A 25,122-nucleotide genomic window follows, 5' to 3' on the forward strand; every position below is an offset into this window, starting at 1 on the left:
AAACTGCCAGTGTAGCCACAGCCTCAGTGCTGTAAGCAGAGTCACAGCTCTGAATTACAGCAGTCAATGGGGCCTGTCTTTTGTCACAAATCAGGGAAATGAGAGCCACGCACATGTACACAAGGACTTTCAAGACTGAGATTGTGTTGGGTTAGAGAGCACTGGTTTGCCTCTATGGTGAAAAGTACTTAGGGAGTTATATGCTCAGACCCGAATTCAGGATTAAGATTACAAGATGACAGGAGCAAGACAAGTAAACATATAGAGGAATCTGTTCTGCTCCCTATTTCTTTGATGTAGGCAAGCGCAACACGTTCCGAACTGTCCTGAACTAACTGAGTGCCAGCATTCATGGTCATAAGACAGACAACAGAACCACCCCAAAATTCCAAACTCCTGATTCAGTATTTGATACTAAATCCTAACTAACTTGGAGCCCAGAATGCATGAGCCATGCACCTTGCCATCCAAGAGAAGGAAAGCAGGAGACAAAATGTGCTCTTACTTGGGCCAAATGCAGCTGGATTCCAAGGCAAAGAACCAAACCCTGTCAGAAAGGAACAGAATAGTGAAAAGACCAGCTGGCGGAAACTGACAGTGGAAAAAAGACTGGCAAGTGCTTTACCTTATTTCCAAGGTTTATACAGCAGCCGTGTCTGGCTTCTCATCTTGATTGCTTTCAAAATCATGCATGTAAGAGAGACAGTGTAACTTTATCTCTTCTTTTCTGCAGGAACGGTGGGGAATATACTAACAGGCTGTTTTGTCCCTCTCTCTCCCATACCCTAAAGCTAATTCAGATCTCATTTCTGACTGACCTCTAAGACAGCAGCACTGGCTCTGTACTGCACCATTAGTTAGAAAAAAAGCAGCCAGTGGAGTATCTCAACCAAAAGGGATGCATAAACAATGTCTAGACAAAACCTAGAGGAAACAGTCATGGTGATCTCCTCTGTTAGCTGCCTACTCTTCCTACCCAAGGTCATTGAACAATGGAATATAGGAAACACAGTTAGAATGGCGAGGTATCACAGGCACCTTTAAGGGGAGATTGGCCCAGACACACCTGTGCTATAATTAATTAGTTGCTTCCTACTGTGAAAGTAGAATGAATTATATTGTAAAAATAAGAATGGATTAAAGAAATGTTGTATGTACCTTTAAGCAAAAATAAGAAATGCTGAAATACAGGTGCCAGGAAAAGAAACAGGCATAAACAAGGGTGCTAATGGCGAAACGGTAACAGAAGATCAGCAATAGTTAATAAGGAAATAAGTTTACCTGAGCTAGGCATGCATATCTTATCAGATTCTGCTTCCTTTGTTATCTTGTTAAGTGCTCACCCTTTTATCTGCATAAATAAGATAGTTTGTGTCTTGCATGGTGCTCAGATTATCTGGGTGTTATTAGCAGAGCGCTGTGCTAATAAACTGAGTAGTCTGACAAATTGTGAGTCCTGAGTCTAACTTTGACAATTTGGAGGTTCCATCAAGATGGCAACCATCTTCACTGGGGCTGTCTAATTCTTGACTGTTTTTGTAGGACGACCGTGGCAGCCGGGACCTGGGCATTTGGCCCGAGCAGTCCTCCACCAGAACAGAAAGGCGCACAACCACAGTGAAGTCTACGCCATTGAACCTGTTGGTTCCCACTCTGTTCTGGTAGGGATCCCAGGATCTGACATCAGGAATCTGGTCAGATAATTATTTCTGTGTTTTGTCTGGACTGACGACTGTCCTGTCTCTGTGTCTATCCATCCTCTTGTGGAGTGTTTGAGTCGGGGTGCCGTCTCCGTCCGGGGATCGGCCGACCAAGGGGTTCCTGTCCACGTGGTCTGAGTGAGTGGCATCTGCATGATCGCAGCCGCACCGCACTTTGGGTAAAACCCCTGGTGTGAAAGAGAGGGCGATTGAGGCAGTAGTCTGTGGGCTCCTTTTGTGTGTTGCACCGGGCATCGCTCTGACGAACCCCTTGGAATTTCCTTCTCGATGTGATTGGTGTGTGAGTCCTCCTGTATGGACGATGTCTAAGTCGGGCAGTTCCCTAACGAACGCCGGCTCATTTTATGTATTTGGATGGGCCAGCCTCTGTTTTACAAGGCAGCGTCTGGGATTCCTGTAAATTTCTGGACTGTCTAGGACTAACTAGGGGGATTCCAAAACTCAGTGGGGCACTGTTAAATCTTGAAACAAGACCAAGGTGGTGTCTTAAAGACAAACTCACTTAACTTAAAACTAATTGGTAAGGATGTGGTAGAGAAAGGCATGTAGGTGCGATCAGTGAATCAAAGTACTTCCAATTATTCAAATAGTTAAAGCTTTATTAAGGCGCTTCTCTCCCCCACGACGAGGCTCCCCTTTTACCCGTTCTCATCCGTGGATTGATCCACCCCCCTTGATACTCATTCTTCATTGTAAAAGGACAGGCCTTGGTTCTGTTCCTTTGTTGTCGCCTCACAGCTGATTCTTTGTGTTCCATCCATCACAGGGGGGGGGGCGGGACTCCTCAATGCCCCACCTCTTCTGTCCCTTTCTGCACTTTCTTTCAAGATTGATGCTATCACCCTCCACACGGTTTACTGGATAAGCGGATTGGCCCGACAAGCAGGCAAGAACAGATTAAGAAAACTGAACAGGTTGAAAGCCTAAGAGGATAGTGTTCGTAGTAAGAAAGCAGTAGTGAGGCGATGAACTCTGGCAATACTTCAATGGTGATCTGAGGTTGAGAGGGTGTTTTGGGAGTAAACAAGTGTTTAAGGAAAGAGAGTGAAAGTTAATCTGAGAGGCTGGAGAGAATTAAGCAGTTAACTTTTTCACAAGTTAAGGGACCATGTAAAGAGGAGGAATTCTTGTTTTTTGCAGCCATTGAGGGGAAATGGGCCCTTTTTCAGAAGCTGCCTGTAATATCAAAGTATACAGTAGTAAAACAGCGTGTAAAGGACTGTTAAGGGAAAAGGAAAATTTGTATGTATCTATTTGTCTGTGAATATGTAAAGTTCTAAAGATCTAAACACGCACATTTGGTTTAGTAAACTCCTGTTTTCTGGTGGTGAGATAATTGGTTTTGTTTTGTTTTTATGTATAACAAATTCATTTAGCCTTTAATCAAAGTTGCACTGACAGACTTTTGCAAAGACACAGGTATTTACGTGTTGTTTGGCTTTGGAATGTTAGCAGTTTAACCCTTACGGGTACTTGAATAGCTTTACAAATGTATAACTGTTTTTAAATAAGGACCAGTATGGCTGCAATAGGAGCTAGTCAAAATCAGGACTCGAGGTAGAGATTAATCTTGTTTGTAGGTTTTTTTTGTAACAGAGCAGTACCCGTCTGTAATTGAAAATAGAGAATAACAGTGCCCTTGAAGAACAGCCGAGATCGGTGAGGTGCACAAACAAAAGAGCAATGTTGAAAACATGAAGCCTTAAAAGGTCTGTGTAATCAGACTGTCACTTTTGATTAAGGCAGTATCATGAAACTCTTGCATGTAAAAAAGAAAAGTTACCCTTTATGTAAATGATTATGGGTAATGTTTAAAACTAAGTTCGTGTGTGTGCTAGTATAGGGCATGTACATATATTCTCTTCTCGTTGCTGTGCTTGGTGTGTGTGACGCTCGCGCTGATCGATGGCGTCTTCAAAGGAATCGCACATGAAAGGTGCAGATTCTCCTCTCCACTATCGCAAGGCTCTTTAAGACGAGTTCCATAGACTGTTTCTCTTTTTTCAGATCTGTGCTGTTATGTACGCGTGTTTGAAAGTGGAAGCATCAACTTGGTGGGTCGATTTGTTCCTTTTAACAGGTCTCTGCTTTGTGATGGGTCTCTTCTTGTCCTTTTAAATCAGATCTCTGAGCTCTGAGGGATGGCTTTGAATCCAAAAAGCCAAGCCTGTGTTGATGCAAATTACCTAACTGATAAAGAAAGGTGAGAACTGCCAGCACAAAAAGAAATTGAGAACTAAACAGAAATTGCCTAAAAAACATGGTATAAACAAGATCCTTTAAGAGATTTGATGCTAAATGTTATTGTTAATATTAAACATTGAAATAAATTTAATGTTAGTAAGTACCCCTGTAACAACTGTATAGTGTGTATGATTTTTGGAAAAATCCTTGAAAGTAATATGTAATGATGCTTCTCAGCTATTACCTGTGAATAAACTTAAAGCTTAACACAAAAAGTTATAGTATAGAAAGAATGTGCATTTTCCCTAGGACATGTGCAGTGTATATTGTAGAAAGGGGTTAAAAATAAATAAATAAATAAATAAATAAATGCAAATGAAACGTGCTGCTGAATTAGAATCCTATTAGGGCTCCAAAAAGAGCTGCAATAGGCTGTGTTTTCTTTTTCAGATCCCTGTGTGTTAAGACAGAGTCTCTGAGCTCTGCTGATGGCTTTGAATCCAAAAGCCAAGCCTGTATTGATGCAAATTACCTAACTGATAAAGGAAGGTGAGAACTGCCAGCACAAAAGAAATTGCCTAAATAAAAGACATGGTATAACAAGATCCCTTTAAGAGATTTGATGCTAAATGTTATTGTTAATATTAAACGTTGAAATAAATGTAACGTTAGTAAGTACCCCTGTAACAATGTATATTGTGTATGAATTTTGGAAAAATCCTTGAAGGTAATATGGTAAAGATGCTTCTCAGCTATTACCTGTGAATAAACTTAAAGCTTAACAGCAGGAAAAACATTACAAACTTGGTCTGCTATATAAAAGGAAAAACTTGAGGTAGACCACCTCATTAATTTAATAACTAAATAGTGGAATAATTTCCACATAACTCTTAAAAAGCAGAAGCCATTAAAACCTGGCCTGCCTATAAAACACACACACACAGGAAAATATGGGGGTAATTCCTCTGTCTTGCTTGCAATAAGCAGGGTCTTTGTAAAAGAACGGAATCTTTAACCAATAATCAATGCCACCCCAAAAGGAGTAGAAAAATGTTATTTTTGTCTTTCAGATAATCCAAAGTACTGTATAATGGGCTGTGTGTGTGTGTTAATTCTTGGCGGAAAGTGTTTAAAAAAAAGTGTTAGCAACCCACCAGAAGACAAATGTAAATGTAATGTAAGTACTGCGTTTACCAATAATCACATTTACTATTTGCCACAACAACAAAGTCTCAGCTTATTGTAAGCACTGATTTAGCTGAGTTCTCTATCAGTCTTGGCAATGAATGGCAAAAAGTTACCAATCATCTGTTAAAAGGTAACATAGTTCCTAGGAAAAAAAAACAAACAAAAAAAAAACAATGTGGGAAACAGAACCATTCATATTATACACACAAATGGAGACATGTTAAGAATTGCTACTGCAGAAAGACATAACAGCTTACCATTGGTATAACATTTTCCGGATGGTCTCCCACAACTACTAGCATACTAACGTTACTACCCCTAATTGTTTTTGGTTTTAAATTGTATGTGTTTAAATTGCAATGTTTAAAATGTGCTGTTGGATAAAACAAATGTATGCAAAGCTAGAGCCACAGGCCCAAATCACCTCCCAGTATTTTCTATTAAGTGGACTAAATAAGAAGGGACACTAGCGATTAATAATCTTAGTGTTAAAAAGGGGATATGTAGGAGCAGGATTTTATGATGTCCCATAAGAATTGATGTATGATTTGATTTCATCCTGCTAGCCACCCTTTTTGAATAGCAGAAAGGAATGACCCTCTGGGACTATAAGATTCCGTTTTCCCATATGCATTACAAATTGGACCCTCTCTTAACTTGTTTTAAGATTTAGGTAGTAAGAGACAGGATTATCTATTGTGTCTGTTAAGTACATTAGAGAAACATTGAAGGCCTGGGTCTCAATGTAAACTGTCGTGGTTATTAATTGTAAAAAACTTAGCAAGGTTTAATTTGCAATGCTTTTTTTGCTCAATATAAAAATACTACTGTTTGTATTCTCAATCTGTTTGTGTGAATGAGGAATGTATGCATCAGGAAAAGAAGGTGTGAAGGCCATTGTTATAGCCAGAGTCAAGGAAGAAGTAGTGAAGACACTTAAAGAACATCAAAGAATCATCAGGCATTGCTTACTACCCCCAGAGCGGATACATGCTTTGCAGTGTAAGAATGCACCACCCCCAGCGAACCAATCATCACCTCAGGACCACGCAGAGTCAATTGTGACTCCAGAAGACGACATAGAGGAACAGCCTGCAATACCTTACAATCTACGCTCTCATAAGAGTTGCCAGAAGCAAACGACTACATAAAGCAAGACCCAAGAAGAAGCAGTAGTGAGCCTAGTGCCTGCTGGCAACTGTGACTGTAGTTCCCTCAGTTGAGGTTGTCAGAACCAGAAGGGCTCTGCCTCCAACATGCACCTCTGGTAGTGCCTGTTCCTCGCTGTTGGTGTCCTTAAGGTCTAGGCGAGTCCACAATGACAATCTTTCAATCCAGCAAGCAAGTGTGATAGTCTCCATGGCCTTAATATTCTAAATGCTGAGGTCTGCAGGCCACATCCAGCCCACTTCTCAAATGGTGTTCCTCTGGCTACCATCAAATTCCCAGACCTCAATGGAAGACCTTGTCATTTAAATGAAATGGACATGTAATTGACACCTGGAAGAGGCACTTGGCAGTACCTTTTCCACTGGGGATGTAATACCACATGCAAAAAGCCCTGAGGTTACAAAGCAATAGTTAAAATAAGGAAAGTAAACGTGTGAAAAGTTATAGACCCTGGCCAAATGAAACAGGTGATATGACAGATGGCGCTTCCCAAATGTCAGCCATTGGAACATAGTGGTGGTGCCAAAGAAAGGGCTACATGTGCCTCCATGGAAACACCACCATATGGTATAGATGTGCTATACACTTAGAACAAATCGATATCTTCCATGTTACAAGCTGAGTTCTTTTGGAAGTGGCTAAGAAACCTGTTCAATTTCTCTGGCATAGAAAACTGGTTGTTTCAGGGAGCCCTGACTATCCTGTTTGGAATCCTAATGATCTTTATAAGTCTCCAGTTAATATCCTGTTGCATCCAAAATGGTGTAAGACATGCCACACAGATAGCTGCCCCAAACCAGAGTGCTAATATGATGACTTTAAATATCACTGATGAAGAAATAAAGAACAATTGATTTGTGGAACCCAGTAATTGTTGGTCATGGCGTGAGCTTGACCAAAAGGAGGGATTGTGAAAGTAGAATGACTTATATTGTAAAAATAAGAATGGATTAAAGAAGTGTTGTATGTACCTTTAAGCAAAAATAAGAAATGTTGAAATACAGGTGTCAGGAAAAGAAACATTAGGCATAAACAAGGGTGCTAATGTCGAAACAGTAACAGAAGATCGGTCATAGTTAGTAAGGAAATAAGATATGCATGCCTAGCCCAGGTAAACTAATCAGATTCTGCTTCCTTTGTTATCTTGTTAAGTGCTCACCCTTTTATCTGTATAAATAAGATGGTTTGTGTCTTGCATAGCTGCTCACATTATCTGGGTGTTGTTAGCAGAGCGCTGTGCTAACAAAATAGAGTAGTCTGACAAACTGAGTCCTGAGTCTAACTTTGACACTACCCTAAGCAGGGATGGATTAAAGTGGGTCAGGTGAGAGTTAATGGATATGTGGGCCTTACAAGAGGGCTGAGAAAGCTCAGTTTGGAGAATGGAACCACAGGGAACAGGCAGGTTCCCAAGGAAGGCCCTGAGCATGGTACTCTAGGAGAACCAGCCTGGGAGCTAAGTGCTCTATCCCAGAAACAGGCCCTGGGAATAGGATCCAGAGGGTGGGCTGAAGAGAAGCCTCCATGGCAGAACAAAAAACAAAGAAGTTTTGACTTCTGCTACTCCAGAAGGGATTAAGTGTTTTGCTGTTTTTTTAACATTAATTTGCCAGAAGACTAAACCACATCTCCAGCACAGACCGGTATGTGGAGAGCTGAGGGGACCCATCTCAGAGAAGGAAACTGAGGCAGGGAGCACCAACAGTGCCATGGTTGACCAGCCAAGGGCACTTTTGGCAGCCATGACCTACCAGACGAGGAGACACTGAAATGGAGTTAGTCTAATTGGGGAAGGGAAGGAATAGAAATACTTGGCACTTATACAGTCCTTTCCACTGTCAAAGCATGTTAATGTTTGTAACTTATCAGCTTTCACAACATGCCTGAGGTGGGTAAGTATGGTCTCAATTTCACAGGTGGGGAAATAGGAACAAAGAATTTAAGTGAGATAATATCTGAGCAAGGGCAGAAATTCCTGGTTCCATTTCTATGCTCTCATGACTAGACCACTATCTCTGCTGAATATAAGACAGAAAGTTTACTATTTGCAAGCAAAGATCTTGGTCATCTGCTAGGATTGTAAAATAGCTTTGAAAAGCCTCAGTTAGCCCTGAATACATTAGTAGGTGTGACTAACTTTAAATTTACATTTCATACATGTTATTTATTGTTACACCCACAAAAAGGTTCAGAATACAACACTGTTACCATCTTATGGCCTAGTGCTATCACTATTAAAATGGAGGGAAGTGCTAGTCAAAACAGTGTCTTTTTAGCCCAGGAGAGCACTATCACAAAGTTCTAAGAGCCTCAAGGTACATCTACACTGCAAAGAAAACCCCTGGTGCAGCATCTCAGAGCCCAGATCAATTGATTTTGGCTTATGGGGCCAAAAATAGCAATGTACATGTTCCATTCAAGCTAGAGCCTGGGCTCTGAAATCTAGCGAGGTAGTGCAGGCTCTTGGAGCCCGGGCACCAAGCTGAGTTGAACTGTCTACACTGCTATGTCTAGGTCCACAAACCAAACCCCACAAGCCCAAGTCAATTGGCTGAGCTCAGACTCGGTGCTGCAGGTTTTACTTTGCAATGTAGACACACCCTAAGTCCTGCTATAATGTCACCTGAAAAATGTGTGAAATAGTGGACTGTGGTCTCAATAAACCACTCCCACCATCACCAAGGGTTTGCATTTTCTTCTTCTGCAGTAGACACAAGCACAACTGGGCGGTAATGAGTTACATACAGTTAATCCATCGTGGCAATCTCACTCAGTCAACTACAGGACAAGAACAAAGTCATGATCCTAGGCCATGCTGTCTAGCATCCACACAGTCTAGCATTACTCATCTTCCATGCTGGTGGCATTTGCTCTCTCTGCTATTGGCTGGTCTCCATTGCATTAACACCTTTTTGTAAGACAGTCTTTGTAAGAAAAAACCTTTATTATTTTAACAATAAAAGCACAAATACAGACAGAGAGGGGCACACACAATGGTCACCACGAGCTGCCTCAGTGTCCACTCTACCAGACTGAGACCATAGCAACAGGAGTCTACATCCTTCCAATAAAGTCAATACTTAGAGCCAAATTCATTGCTAGGATAGGCCCACTGAAGTTAGCAGAGCTGGAGTTTGAGCCTGGGATTTAAATAATCAGGGAAAAAACATAAAAAAAAAAAACCAAAAAAAAAAAACAAACAAAACAAAAAAACACACAACACTAGCGTGTGCCGGGGGTCCTGGAGTGTAATCCTGCAGCAACCCTTTCCCACAGCTAACCATCAATGAGAATTGCTAGAACATGATGTGTGTTTTTTTTTTTTTTTTTTTTTTTTTTTTTTTTTTACAGGCACGTGTCCCTTTTTTAGGGGCATACTGTCTAATACTCCAGGAATAATCAATCAGTTAATGACATCTCTAAGAACTGAAACATGACAGGTGTTTTGTGATCAGACTTTGATGTTTATCCAAGAGCTTCTTGGGCAAGTATTCACTCATACCTCCACACACACACCCAGTCCTCCATGGTAGCTTTTCTCATGAGGCTGCTCACCCATGAAGGAAATACAGTCATGGTTGAGACAGGAAAAACAAACAACAACAACGTCCATCCCAAGCACCAGCATCCTTATAGATGCATGCTAAACAATACTGCTGCCTGAAGCAGTCCACACACAATGGCTGAAAATATAAATAAGTCTAGTTTTTCTTAAAACTCAGATCTATTGCAGTTAAGGGGTTGGGCTTTTTTCATTTCATTTCCAGAAAGAAAACAAAGCCTGGAAACTTTTTTGAGAGGATGAAGATGAGAAATGCTAATCAGTTAAATATAGGACAGGGAATGCTTGGATACAGAGTACTTAAAAAACCTGTCCGTTTGGAAAGAAGAGACTCCCTTCTTGGGTATCTCCAGTCATGAATATGAGGAGATACTGATGTACCTGCTCCCAGGGTGTAATTCCAGTGCAGGGCATCCAACTTCGAAGAGCTCTTTGTCTTATCAAGGTCACGGACTGTAGCCACCAGGCTCTCACTTATGGTTCTATCAACTCCTTGAGGTCACTCATTCCCTTGGCATGGAGCTTTAGGTTGGGTAGCCACAGGATGGAAGCTATTTTGGGTGTTGATTTGTACACTGCTGCTTAAGAGAGGAAGGATGTCTTCTGGTGAACACACTGGTTTGGGACACAGAAAACCTAGGTTCAATTCCCAGCTGTGCCATTGTCTTTCTTTGTGACCTTGGACAAGCCTCTTAATACAGATTATCAAAGGCACTTAGCACCCAGCACTGCAAATAAATAAATAAATAAAAATCCACACAACTCAGTGGGAACTAAAGATGTTCAGTACCCAGGTTCATAGAATCAGGTCATTGATCTGCCTGGGCCTGGAAAACAGGGATAAAAAAATACAGATTTTTTTCATATCTTGTCTAGTCAGATGCTCTTTGGAGCCCAGATCATATCTCAGCATGTGTATGTACAGCACCTAACTCAGTGGGGTCCCAATCTCAAGCCCACTGTAATATAGAGATCTTCAAAGACCATTGGTTAGCAAATGATTGTTTACACCACAGCTGGCCAGTCACTGCTTCTTGGAAAGACAGTGTCTTATACATGACTATCAGTCATCAAACTGTCTGCACTGTGCATACAACTTGGAGTGTTTTTCTCACTTGATTCTAATATTTGGGTTTATTTCACCCACCAAGGCAATGTAGCATGATGAGAATCAAGCCAGCAACAGGCTTGCAGTTCAGATTTCTCCAGTGCCCACCTGTGATGGAAGAGATTGTACAGTGACAGTTCTATCATTGACAAAGAAGGATGTACACGCAACTGTGCAGCACTGTGGTCTCATTTTATTCTGAGGGTGGATAGTTAGGAGATTCATTATCTCCAGCATTAAATCAGGTGTCCCCCGCCACTCCCAAGCATGCAGTTTTGTTAACGATAGGCCCCTACCTAGATTTGTATCCTTTTTGGGAAAATGCTGTGGTAATTGGTCAGTTTTAAGTTTACTCTCATAATAAAACTTAATTATCTGGGACCTTCCATTTCAAAGCTTTCACATTAGTTAGTGTAAGCCACTAACACCCACCCCATGCACAGCTATACTCTTCTGATTTAACACAAATCTATAACAATGCCAGACATTCACATTTTATGGTATTCCTATTAAGCTGTAATCTTAGATTCTGCCCAAATCATGGGTCAAAATGGGACTGAATCTTAACATCTCTATGAACTGATAGTTTTATCTGGAGGCTGCCATCTTTTGCTCAAGAATTTGAATCTTTATTTAAAAAAATTAAGGTTTAAGTCTTATGGATGCAAAGAAAACCTTCAAAATATGAACCAGATTTAAACTGGACACATCTGTTTGAGTCTGCAGATGACTGACACAATAGTTCTAAGAGGGGGTGAACTGCTCCTAGTATGAATTCTAATAATGATCAGTTTAATGTCAATCTTTTTTTTTCCACTGCTGATCGAAATATGCAAGAAAGAGGAGGGATGTTCCTATGAAGATTTGCACAATCTGCTGCAAATGGTGTTTAATTCTGCAATCTTTTAGTTTTGGGGTTCAACCTTAGAATATCACCATTGTTCCTGTTTCCCCTGACCCTTCTCAGTCTGATCACTTGCTAGAAACAGTCAGCAAGGATAGTCTATCCTGTTGATGTAGCACTGGCAACCAGAAATCCTGGGGGAGAGAAGATTCTGTAGTGTCAGACAGAACTTGAATGGGCTCTCATGCTTGAAGAGATGAGGATAAGAGCTAAATGTGGGAGGCTCTGAAATCAAGGGTAATTAGCTCAAATTCAGACAGGAACTGCCAGGGGAATCCAGAAAAGGAGTTTAAAAGAGGATCGAGGGAGAGACAACAAACCCTTTAATTCCTTCACCCTCATAGCTCTGAAATGCATCCACCAAGATTCCAGTTAAACACCAGATGATGGGACATTCCATGCAGCCTGTCAATAGTGTTTCTTAATCAAACAGAGTAATCACTGCTATGTGAGGTGGACATGCACTTCCTTAGGGTAGTGTGTAAGCTCCATATGGCACTCCTGAGCCTTCAGGCCCAAAGAGACACGGAAACACTAACAATGGAAATCATGACAGACTGGCAGCAAGGGTAATTTGCATTTTCTTCTGTTCATCTCCCTCTCCTCAGCTCCAGGGGCACAACGTCAACACAAATGATAAAGTCAAAACATGCAGCAGATAAGCATCAGCCCCTCCCCTGCTTGAGACCAACTGCATCCGATTTAGTTCTCTGGATGCACCTTACCAAGCCATTTCACTTCTCCCGGCCTCAGTTCTCCCATCTGTATAATGGGGATATTACCACCTCCCTTGGTAAACTTCTTCAAGATCCCCTGATCAAAAGTGCCATATAAATGCACATGATTATTCACAGAAATTACAAGCTTTGCTCAGCAAACCACTAGAAGTACTATAAAAGGCTTTGGAAAGCAACAACTAAAGACTAGTCAATCAGGGAAAAGGCATAATGCCAAGTGTGCTGCACCTGCCACACGCCATATATCATAGCCAGATTATCCAGAAAAGCAGCAGAGTTTATTATTCTGTTGAAGAGCCATCAATACTAAATCAGTCATTGCAATTATATTAATCATGTTTTAAAGTATCTTTTACACAGCAGTATGCCAGTCTGTGATGTATTACAAGTCTTCCCATCAAAACAAGACTCAGCGCATGCTCCAACCATTCAGATCCTCTCTAAGGAGAAGACTTCTGTGAAGACAGTTTAGAAGCTGTATTTAAAACCTGAGATGGGCATTTAAAGGGATACTGACATTAGAAATATTGTTTTGTTTTTATAGTTATTACTTCAGTTAACTCCTTAGATTATTTGTTTTAACAATTGATTCAAATCTAAATTTATTTTTCCATCAATTTATGCAGCTGCTTTACTTTCTACATTTCGACCAGCTTAGAAGATAACAGATTAGTCAGTTTGCCTTTTGTTTATAGACAATTTCAACTCCATTTCACTTTCAGATTCTCGAGCATTAGCACAACCTTTGGGTTGGGGTTTGGGCATTCTCTACATAAAAAAATTTATTTCAATACAATTTATATTGAGGGAACATTTATAATTCGTTATAAAGAATTAATATACATTATATGCATGTTACAGACATGAGAAGGTGGTGTAATTTTTGGTTGAATTTTAAAACCCCTTGAGCAGGTGTTACAGATGGTTAAAACAAACCTTTGCATTCTATAACTGATAAAATGATTAATAGTTTTAGTAAATTATTAATTATCCCTCTATGGATGTATACTTTATTATTCACAGTGCATGTATGTATTTTTTATATATGTGGCTTTGTACAGATATTTAACAAGATCTATATTTTAGGCCTAACCTACTTAAGTGTTCTTCCATCAATCAGCAACCAAATTTTGAGGTAACATCGTAATTTAAAAAACTAGGTGCTTATATGGCCTCTGATCAGTGTAGCACCTGAATGCCTCACAAACATTATTTTATCTTCAAAACATTTATGTGACAGTGTTATCCCCCATTTTATATATGGGGAACCTAAGGCACAGAGAGATAAAGTGACTTACCCACCATCACACAGGAAGTCTGCAGAAGAGCAGCCGTTGAACCCCCATCTCCCAGTCCAGTGCCTTAATCACAAGCCCATCCTTCCCTGCCTCTCTGTATTCTAGAACTCATGCACTGTTTAAAAAAAAAAAAAAATATCCAGTTTGATTTTCACATGGCCACTGAATTGAAAAAAAAACAAAAAAAAAAACAACACAGTTATTTTGGTTACCTTCAACTCCCCTTTTGCAAGTTGAGCTCAATACAAAGGACACATGACTTCTGTTTTCAGTGTCACTTACAAGACTGGCCTAAAACCTAGTTGTCTTCCTGGCACCTGATTCTGCAGCCTTACTCATGTGAGCAAAGGTTGCAAGACCCATCCCTTTAACGAAAGGCCAATGAACAACTAAATCTCTTTACAGTCTTTGCGGAGCTGTCAGACAGCAGGAACCTTGCAATGCAGAGAAGTCAGTGCTACTGCTAACTTATGGCAGGGAGAGCAAGCATTGTAGCTGCAGGGTGCCTACCTTTGCTTTTCATGTCAGTTCCATTACAGCTGAGCCTAGAATTCAATAACCAGTTAAGACAGACAACACTGTGGACTGCCAAACTGCAGGAGAAAACTGAACATGCAGAGAAGGTGCATGGCTGGCAGGGAGAAGGGATTTGAAACAAATCATTTGCTTTTGCTCCTACCAGCAAAACCTGCTTGGGCTATAAATAAATAAGAACTGCAGGAAAAACTAATATACACACACTTACTTACAGCCTAACAATTTGTGTAATGTGATGCTAGCCCTTAACCTGAACTGGCTAAACTTAGCAAAACTTCAGTAGACTAAAGTGAGATAGTAAGCAACCACCCAAAAAGGTATAGTAGCAAGATGCAATTCCTCATCCTTCAGCTATATTCCTATATGAGGTAAACTACATGTCAAACCTGTAATTAAATAGGAGTCACAGTATCAGGACATGGTAACATTCTCAAGTTATTATTTAAAATTATGTAGCATCATAGGGTGTAAATGGCATTTGAAACAGTGAACAAAGACACAGGCCCTGCCTGAAAGATCTTACAATCTAGGTTATGACTTGAATAAGGACACCAAGGAAGAGTTCTTCCCATTCAATACAACTGACCATTTACTGCAGACATAGAAACATTTTTTATTTGTAGCCTCAATTTTTCTTTCCCTTTTAATAGTGAAATACACTCACATTTCAAATGGTCTTACCCTATTATGCTGCTTCTGTGTTCCTTACCTTACTCTGTTATCTGAATGTGAATCCTTCCCATGGCAACACATTTTTTTTAGGGCATAAATGCCGCTCCACTATCCCTGTCTATCCTGGACCTCTCTCTGCAGTCCCCCATAAGTTTTTCCTCTAAGTACTGTTTGATGGAGGGATTCTTTTGATCATCCCCTTTTGCGTGTTCCTCCAGCTACCCAACGGCTTGCCTGCCATGGCAGATACTGTGGCTTCATTCTTAACACACATCCCAGATAGTTCGGTCTTCTTTTCTCGATAACTTTAGAGATAAGGAGTTGTTGAACACTCTGATGAATCTTAGCATTTATTTAAAATTCATTCCATTGAATATCTAGTATTTTTCTGAGGCATTTGCTTTCAAAGACATTTAGATGTCCATCTGTACCTTTAGTGGATTTCCAGCTTTCACATCCATAGATTATGGTAGAAATAACATCTGAGTTGAAAATATGTAGTTTGGTCTTTGAATTGTAGATTTTCTGATGATCAAATCTTGTTTAAGCTGCCATTTTGCCAATTCTTGAGATTATTTCCTTCTGAATATCCCTTTCGCTTGCATGTTGCTGTCAAAGTATGTGAATTGACTCAGCTCTTGTATGCATTCTTACATAAAGCTTGAGTTGGGAGTTGCTGGAGTTTTCATTAGATTAGTTTTTTTCACAACTAATTATTCACCCTGTCTTTATTTTTTTTAAACAATGGTGGACAGTCTTTTGGTCTTTGCTTGCATGTATGTTGACCTGTTGCTTAGAAGATCTACCTCAACAAAATCTACATCTTGAGAACTGTTGTTAAGCCATACAATGCCTGTTTTGTACCCATCTACACTTTTCTCTCATAACGAATTAATGGCAATATCAAACAGGAGAGGTTGCAATGCATCCTTGTTTGATACCACACCTCTACTCCAATACAATGCTGTCCTCCGGAGCCAAAAAAAATCTTACCGTGTTATAGATGAAACTCCGTTATATCAAACTTGCTTTGATCCGCCAGAGTGCGCAGCCACCCCCCCGCCCCCCAAGAGGACTGCTTTATATCTGAATTTGTGTTCTATTGGGTCGCGTTATATCGAGGTAGAGGTGTACTATCTATGTTAAACCATTCACTCAGATGTGCATTTCTTTTAACAGAGCAATTTGCACATTGATATAGAGCCTTGATTATGTTAATTATTTTTGTTGACATGCTATAGCACTTCAAGAAACCGCATTATCCTATCTAGTAAGTCATCTGCCTCCTAAACTGGAATATTTGGACATTACCAGGACAGACTAGTCAATCTTCCATTTAGTAAAAACGTACTGAACTAATCTCATATCCATTAATGTTTTGTAAGCTGCACCTTTAATAAGATAAAATATTTGCTGAAAATTGTACTCTCAGGCGATCGCTGAGAGAAAAAAAAACAAAAAAACTTTTCATTAAGACAAAGGGAGTGTTCACATTAAGGAACGGTTTGAATACCAGCATAACAAGCCAACAGCATGTATATTTTTCCACATCTATAGAAATCTTTTAACTGAAGAGCATTAATAGATTAAGTCTCACAAACACCCCTCTGACGTAAATAAGAATTATCCCCACTGTATACAGCTGGTAAAAACTTCTTTGAAGGGCAAAAGCAGACATCCTTAGCTTCTATATTTTCAATAATCTGTTTGGTTTGACAGGGAATAGCTGGACCTATAGAATTAATATTGCAGCACAAGAGAATCAAAAAACTGCACATATTTTTGGGAAGCTTTGCTGACGTGCTTCTCCAAGTGCTGTTATCACAAAACTGGTCATTTTCTACAAAGACCATCATTGGGACAGAGTGTAGTTCAGTTACAAAGGAGACTGGAGGCCAGGACTCCTGGATTCCATACTCATATACACCAGTGACTTTTGCTGCATGGCTTTGGACAAATCATTGCTCTGTGCATTAGTTTATTCATGAGTCAATGGGGATAATATTATTTACCTACATCACAGTAGTGCAATAAGACATAATTAATGTTTGTGAAGTGCCTCAGGATTGTTGTGTGCAAGATGTGTGAGGGCTAAGTATTATTAATTATGGTATTTCCTGCAGCTGTAAGTGGTACAGCCAGTCTGGTGACACTTGAACTTCCTGAAGTGAAGTCACCCCCAGTTTCAGGAAGAAGCCTATATATAGCGCCAACAAGTGAAAAAGCTCTCAAACTAGCCTGACTGATAGTGACATTGGGTGAACGGTCTCAAAGCAAAAAGCCTGAACTAGGCAGGTAAATATATTGTGAGGCAGATATCGTGGGCTATGAGTCATGCTCCAGCAAGCATGGAACCCAAAGGCAAGTAAGACACTGCAGAGAGATGAGAACAAAGTTGCCAGACTCACTCATCCCACGATGAACAAGGGCAGGGACTGAGGGGTGCAATGGTAAGCGTGACCTAGGACCAGGACATCAGCTGTCTTCAGACCCATATGCCATATCTAGCTGTTCACCAGGGAAACTTCTCCCCACCCCAGGAGAGCAGACTGCAGTTTTAATTCCACTAGTGAGACAGAGAGGGTGCCAGACCCTCAACTGGTGAAAAAGTCATCGTAGCTCCACTGAAGTCAATGGAGACATGTGGATTTACACCAGCTGAGGCTCTGGCCCAAAGAGGTGAAAAGGCCTTATGAATGCAAGAAAGCCAGAAGAATCTCATCTTTGTGCTCCAGTTTCTTCAACTTGAGCAAGAGAGGATTTTGGAAGGAAGAGGTAACTTTTACCCTGAGCCTTTGGATTGTGGGATCTTTTGTGATTATCTCTCGGAAAAAAGGGAAATCTGAAGGGACAAGTCTGCAGGCCTCCAACATGAGGAAGAAAATAATTTAAAGGACATCTTGATTCTGCTTTTGAGCAATGGGTGAGCCCATAACCCTAGCCATAACTTCATTTCCCGAGATAAAGCCTATAGAGCCTCACTGCTGACAGCTAATGGAAATCTCGCTTAAGCTCAAGTAATCAAGGCCTGGTATTCATCTTCTATGCCACACGGGTGGTTTAGATGGTGACTGATGTCCAGTGCAGCCATCTCTTCACTGCAGATGGGTTTTCTACCACTTCCTTTGTGACTGGAGAAGCATCGATGAGTATGATGCAAAGCAGTGCCCAGTGCAACAGAAAGGGAGGAATGGCTTTTTCCTCTTCCCCAACTCTTGTTGAGAACCAGAAGAGAGCTATGGAATAGTCTCCACTTTCCGAAATGCTTGCCTGGATCTTCATCCGTGCAACAAGTGAACTTAATTAAATACTTTTAGTACCATGTACTCAGTTATTCAGTGAGATGCAACACATTTGAGAGAAGGTAGGTTTACAGATAGTGATACTGCCTTTGTCAACAAGAGACCCACCATCTGAGTTCCGTCCCCCTTATTCCCACCCCACCTCTCACACACACACGAGAAACTCCATGACACAAAACTGTAGACTCAAAGTATCCAAGAGGCAATTCAACTACACATCTAGTTCTACCACTGCTACTCAGATTTTGACACCCTATAGCTGAAGTCTAGCCCTTGGAAGTGAGCCCTAACAAACCAAAAATAGTACAGAATCACACTCTAGTGTCCAAGACCTCTTCCTTGAGGAAGAGAAGTGAAACACTTTGCCTTTATTTCCTGCCTGGTGTTCCCAGAGCTTAACCTGGTCTTCCCAGCTACTTAGAGGTCTGCTTTATTGGTCTGTCTGTTGGGACAGGAATGCTTTAGCTAATCCAACGGGAATGGAAAAGGAGCCTCCTCTGCACTTACCTCCAAATATCTTGGTTGCTAGGCACTTATATTGAGGAAGTCAGAGATCATGGCCCTGCTAATCCCACTAAAACCCTATGCCAAGTAAATAGGGGTCTTCTGTTATGCATGGGAAATTAAGATGCCCCTTATAAGTGGAAGCCTCTTTCAGATAATTAGTTCCTTGGTATCTACTGTTTGCAGGGTGTCTAGTACAATTAGGATGCAACCTGTTTGAGGCCTCTAGGCATAACTGCGACATAAATGTTAAATACAATAATCATGAAAATGCACTGGAAGAAAGTTACCATTTGGAGAAACTGCCAGGTGACTGAAGAGTGCAACAGTAGGAGAGTAGTGATATTACCACCACCACCACTCCCCGTTTACCTACTCTCCACTGGATGGGAACACTAAATATGCTTTCTATACTTGAGGACAAAGGGCAAACACAAGTGCTAGATTTTTGGTTTTAGCTCTAACCTGCTTTTCTAACCTCCGTCCTGCAATACCATCTTTTAATCTAGAATATTTGAAATCATTTGTGACTCCAAACAAACATAAATGCAATAGTTTCAATCCCATACTGTATTATGGATGCCCAGTTTGGTCCACAGCTTCTCCTATCATCTTAAATCCCTGTGTCTTGCTGAATCAAAAACTGAAGCTTGTGCAGAGCACCACACAGCAGGGGAGCCCTAGCTCTGATGCATGATGCCCCAGGACCCCCATCAAGACACTTTGGGGCATGGGGGAAATCTGCTCCACACCTCAACAGGGTGATATCTGTGGCAGGGACTGTGCCATTGATCCCAGTTACCTGAGGGTGTTGGTTTTAGGAGACGCTGTGCAGCAAGCCATAGAGAACTACCTCCCCAGTGCACAGAACTGCATGTGTGGAGATGACAGTCCCCTCTCCCCATGCTGTTCCTCCTACCTCATGCTTTCTCCTTTGCACCACAAACAAGGCAGTGATTTCATCTCCTCCAAAGCAGACAGAACCGCTGCCCCTAGCCTGAGCTGGGAAAGGTCCAGTCTCCAGGGGCACACTGGCAGTGTTAATAAATAGACCCAGTCACATGGCATTTAGAGCTGGACAGCAGCTCACCCTCTTGGCTGTCCTGGCACCCATGCAGGGTCGATACCCCTAGTCTAGAACCCTTCCAAGAGGAGCTACTGTCTCTGCCCCTGGAATCATGTCCCTTACCTCCCCCTGCAAAAAAACAACAACAAAAAACCAAAAAAACCATTTCTCCACTTCAGGCTTAGCTTGAATGAGCTTCAGGATTTCTAATTCCCCAGCCTTGTGCTATGCATTCAATTGCTACAGCCATCAGCTTAATTCAGAACTACTCTCCCCACCTAAGTACTTATATCAACCTATCATCAGTATCTGACCTCCACACATACACAACAGCAACGCCTGTAACTGCATCAGATTCAGACACGTGGATTTTCCCAAAATTAAATCATCGGAAGGAAAAGGAGAAAAGACACCCCCACCCTAACAGCGTTTTAAACAGGCAAGCTAATTTGTGCACTTTCTGCCCCTTTCAAGCTCTCATGCCTGTTATCTTCACATCCCCAATCACTCCAGGGGCCCCTGCTTTGCAGAGCATGGACTGCCTGATATCAACCCCCCCGAGCGAAACGCAGCAGGCTGAGGGTGTTTGGTAGGAGCACTTGTGAGAGGGTGGCTCAGAATGGGGAAGGTGCAGTTTCCAAATCTGGGATCCCTGGAGAAAGAAGGATGTAGAGGGCTACCTCTCCTCCAAATTACAAAGAAGGGGTGAATTCTGAACGGATGCAAAACGTCTCCCTCCTTCACCCCCCACCCCAAATCAGTGCAATACGCTCCTACAGAGATGCTTTTACCTGGAGCCCCTCATTCCAGGGGACATACAGCATCTGATTAAAGTGATGGTAGAGAATCCAGTGCTACATTTTCCAGTCGCAGCAGCTGGGTTTGTCACGACCCTCCCCCCCCCCCCAAGGTGCCTCGGCCTCTGGGCACAGATCCAGCCTTGGGCAGAGGGCGCCCCTTGCCCCGACATCCCCCTCCTACACACCGTCCGGAGAGCCCATATTTTTGTTGCCCAGGTTTCTGTGGTTAGGTGACAGATTTTCAGAGCGTCCGCAGCAGTTCGCTGCCTCAGTGCCCCTGCGCCGCTTCTGTCCCCTCCCCCAGCCTTCCTACTCCCCCCTTTCTCTGACGCAGAACCCTGATGCGCTCCCCCCAGCGCCCCCAAACACTTACCAGCCCCACCGCAGCAGCCCTCTGAGCGTCCCCAGCGCAGACGGAGCGGGGCGGTGGGAGCGGACCAGGCGCCTCCTCTCCACGCAGCTCCCTCCCCCTTCCCGCAGGCTCCCGCCCCCTTATAGCTGCTCAGTCGAACCTGCTAGCTCTGACTGCTATCTGGCTGTGCCTATGCTCACCAACTAGCCCATAGCAACATCCAGACGATTGGTTGGGGCCAAGCCCAACCCTTTTTTGGAAGACCAATCAAGCACCAGGGACAGGCCCATCTCCCCGCCCCCGCACCGTCCTGGAGTAGTAGGTTGCAGGGAGCAGACAACAGCTGGAGAGCAGACAGCCAATGGGAAAGACGCTGGCCCTGCCAGCATGAGATCTGGGAGGGAGGATAACAAATAGCTGCGTTTTCTCTTAAAGCTATAAGGCTGCAGGAGCAGCAGCATCATTTCGCAAGGGGCAGCTGCTTGCACGGTGCATCAGAGCACCCAAGGCACAGCAGAGGTAATCACCTCTGAGACAAGGAAATAATGCGCTGCCCCTCTTGCTCTCAACCAAAGCTACAGGACTAGTGACTGGAAAGGATCTCCTACCAGGTTTAGAAGAGCAGCCTGCCCTGCTCAGCACCGGAGTTCCTTGGGGACATTGTTAAGGTAGGCAGGCCCACGAGAACAACAGAACATAAAGGGACAGAGCGAGGGACCTCTCTCTGATATAGATGCCATGAAGAACCTGCTAAGGACTAAGTTTCATACTGTGTAATCATCCATGTCGATTTTGCACTATTGTCTAATTCTTGCGTGGGTGGTAGATTGATGCCAAGGCTGTATGGAGCAATCTCTTTTCATCTAGGATTATGCCACCCTGCAAACTGGAAGATTCAGTGCACCACCATCAGGCTGTTCTCTAAAGCATATGCAGCAGGTTTTTATCCAAACTAGTTTTAATAACCATCCTTTGCACTGCTATTGCACCTTCCATCAGAGAGTCTCAAAAGACCCTTTACCAGTAATACTACAACAGCAACAACAATAATTTGCAGTTTGTGGATGAAAAGTGCCATCTACGGGCTAAGCACTTTCCAAAGATGGCTAAACATAATTATCCCCATTACATAGATGGGAAACAGAAGCATTGAGAATGTAAGTCTCACAGCAAATGTATTGCAGAGCCAGGAAGTGAGGTTCCAATACCTAAATTTTAGCCATATAGTCATACTCTCCTAACCCAAGGGATAAGGCATCCAGCAATTCCCTGGGAGAAACTATTCCACCAGCCAATCTCCCTTGTGGTTAGAAAGTTTCCTCCAACTTTTCAACCTAAATAGGAAAAACATGGGTAGCAGTTCCACTGCAAAATGATGCTAGTCAGTGAATTTTTAAATGTGTGATCATTTTAATTTATATTAAAAAGTCCGTGTTTGCCTGAATTTATATTAAAATCTCTCTTGACCTCCAGTGTGAAGCTTGCTTGCATTTTTGGGACATCTTTACTCTAGTGCTTCTCTTTCCAAGCTGGAGAAGCAAGTCTCTTGTCCTGGGTGCCTGGTCTCACCAAAGATTTTATGAGATTTATTTTTTTAAAGTACTAAAGGTTGGGAAAGTTAAGGGGTGACACTTTCCAGTGTATTATTACATGAAAGACTGATAACTGCAGAGTACCTTAGTAACTACATTGTCTATTGTTCATCATCTCCATAATATTTTGGTGACAACAATAACTGGTAGCAGTGACAAAGGATTAAATATGTTGTGTATATGCAGATGAAGACAGCGTAGGTACACAGTATATATACACACCAGTGCTGACTAGGATGTGGCATTCAGTGTTTTCCCTTGAATTTCAATGGGATTTGGGCACCTAACTCTCTCAGGCTCCTTTGAAAAATCTATCCCAAAAAAATTATGGCCAGGATTTCAATAGGGATTTTGTCTGCCACAATTTTTGACTGCTGAACTTGAAACAATTTAAATTTTTCTGATTTTCTAGAAAGCAGAAAATCAGCACCTTCTGAAAATCAGGCCCCTTTAAGATCCCTCAATTTGGATCTTCCAGAATTGAGGGACCCAAAATCACTGATCACTTTTGAAAATCTAGGGCTCTGCAAAGGATTTACAGTCAAACCCTAAAGAATTACTACAATGGATGGTTATAAAGAGTCACTTTCTAGTATACAATATTCAGTTTTTAAATACTGAAGCAATTAGTCAACATCAGTAATAATGATCTTACGTTTATAGAAGTACTTTACACCAAGTTCTCTTTAACCTTCACCTCTGAGGTTAAATGGAGCAGCTGCCTAAATAGACACAAAGCAACACAACAACATAATTTAAGGCAGGAAGTGAAAGGGACATTTAAAATTACAGAGGGAATTTGGGTAGACAATATATTTAAATAAGGTGAAGTTTGTAAAGGACACCAGTTAACAACTCAGCTTCTATGAAAAGTGCCATTGGATTGTAAATTACCATCTACAGTCAGGATTTTGGGTTTTCATTTAATCTGAGAAACAAATCTCCAGTAGCACATTGCTCCTACTTACCACCAATCATTTCCTGAAGGTGTTCCTTGGCAATCTTGCTCCCAAGTACTGAACAGGCCAAATCTGACTTTGCTTGAGATCTTGCAAGATCACAGCACAAAATGGCATGTCCCTGAGGGAGAGGTCTGTTTGTTTTTTTTTATGGAAATCCACAAGTGTCTAAACCAGAAAAAAGTGCCAGGGCAAAAATTAAATAAAATCCATGCAAAGCACTGTTATGAGCTAGAAAGGTAGGAGCTATCTATAACTTAAAAACAAGTTGTGTCATCACAATAATGCTTCCTGCACCATATATTTTTCATGCAACTTCCGTTAAAGAAAGCTTATGGATAGGAGACTTTTGGAATGCCGATAGAAGATACAGCACTGGATACAACATTGACAGTGTAGTATGAGCCCTTCTCTTATACAGCAAATGGATCAAGTTACAAAGTAGATGTTTTAAATTGGAATGTATTTTTCTTTAGGTTTAATTTAGTGCTTATTTTACAGATACATTCTGTATTATTGTCTTAGGACAGTCCATAAAAATATTTCAGGTGATTCCATGGCTTGGACTCTCAGTAGCATTGAAACAACCATCTGATATTAGCCTTGACATATATGATCCTTTATTCCATGCATTAGTTCCACAGAGGATAATACAGGTTAAACAACAGAAACCATAAAGGAAATAACTAAGTTTGTTTGCATGCTGTACTCCCCTTGGTTAGAGTTATTAAAGTTACCTTGGATTGTTCTCAGACAGTTGCATTTCACAACAGTGAAATATTAACACACACACCCCAACACCACTGTGAAAGAGAGTTATTGTGCTAGCTAACAGAGGGATTCTGTAACATGAATTTCTCAAGAAGGCATTTCTCTAGGTTGTGGCTATTGCTACAAAGTATGATTTAAATATCCTGTTTGATAAACAAATACATTAATAAAAAGATGCAAATCTTATACTTGTTAGCAGTGACTTATTCTGACACACTTGCAACAAAACCACGTATTGCAGATTAAAAGGCATATAGTCATGTTAGGTCCTAAGGCAGGCCTGTGGCTGGTCTGCCATGAGTGTGACTCTCTTTGGGGAAAAGCTGACTAACAAAAAAAAAAGAAGTAGTAACTTTTGACATCTTAAAATTCAGCAGCAAGAGAAACAAAACAAAATATCTGTCTTTCAGTGCAATTTACAGTAAACAGATTAGAGTTAAGTGCACCACAAGTGACAACAGAGCTAGCCAGTGCTAATGTGCAGGAAGTAGTAAGAGCATCTGTCTGAATTTTAAATCACCAATGTCTCCTAAATGAGTAACTACAAAACATTCAGAGTTGAAATTGCCAAAGAGAATTTAAATTGACACATCATTAAAAGAGGCTGGTTTGTAACCAAGGCCCTCATATTAGATTTTTATTTTATTTATTTATTTATTTAAAGGTGTCAGCAAGTTGCACACCAGAATTGATGG

At 41.4% G+C, this 25,122-nt stretch overlaps 1 protein-coding gene and 1 long non-coding RNA gene across 22 annotated transcripts in view; one reads left to right on the forward strand and one right to left on the reverse strand.

The window, feature by feature from the left end:
- YPEL2 (yippee like 2) overlaps positions 1–21,231 on the reverse strand; it is a 184,902-nt gene extending 163,671 nt beyond the window's left edge. For 12 of the 21 annotated variants that reach the window (XR_012657343.1, XR_012657341.1, XR_004374307.2 and 9 more), the window contains exon 1: positions 21,127–21,220. The gene's annotated coding sequence lies outside the window, so the exon portion shown is untranslated. Of the gene's footprint in view, positions 1–459; positions 548–625; positions 1,091–8,886; positions 9,160–10,206; positions 10,294–13,872; positions 14,035–21,126 lie in introns of those variants that run through there. The other 9 variants (XM_075074043.1, XM_075074040.1, XM_075074038.1 and 6 more) reach the window with 8 other exon arrangements.
- On the forward strand, positions 4,182–6,244 carry LOC142047993 (uncharacterized). The gene is made up of 3 exons (XR_012657344.1): positions 4,182–4,454; positions 4,976–5,082; positions 6,095–6,244. It is a non-coding gene; the product is annotated as an uncharacterized LOC142047993 (long non-coding RNA).
- Positions 21,232–25,122: the final 3,891 nt, after the last annotated feature.

This window comes from Chelonoidis abingdonii, chromosome 20 (assembly GCF_003597395.2).
Source record: "Chelonoidis abingdonii isolate Lonesome George chromosome 20, CheloAbing_2.0, whole genome shotgun sequence".
Lineage (NCBI taxonomy): Eukaryota > Metazoa > Chordata > Testudines > Testudinidae > Chelonoidis > Chelonoidis abingdonii.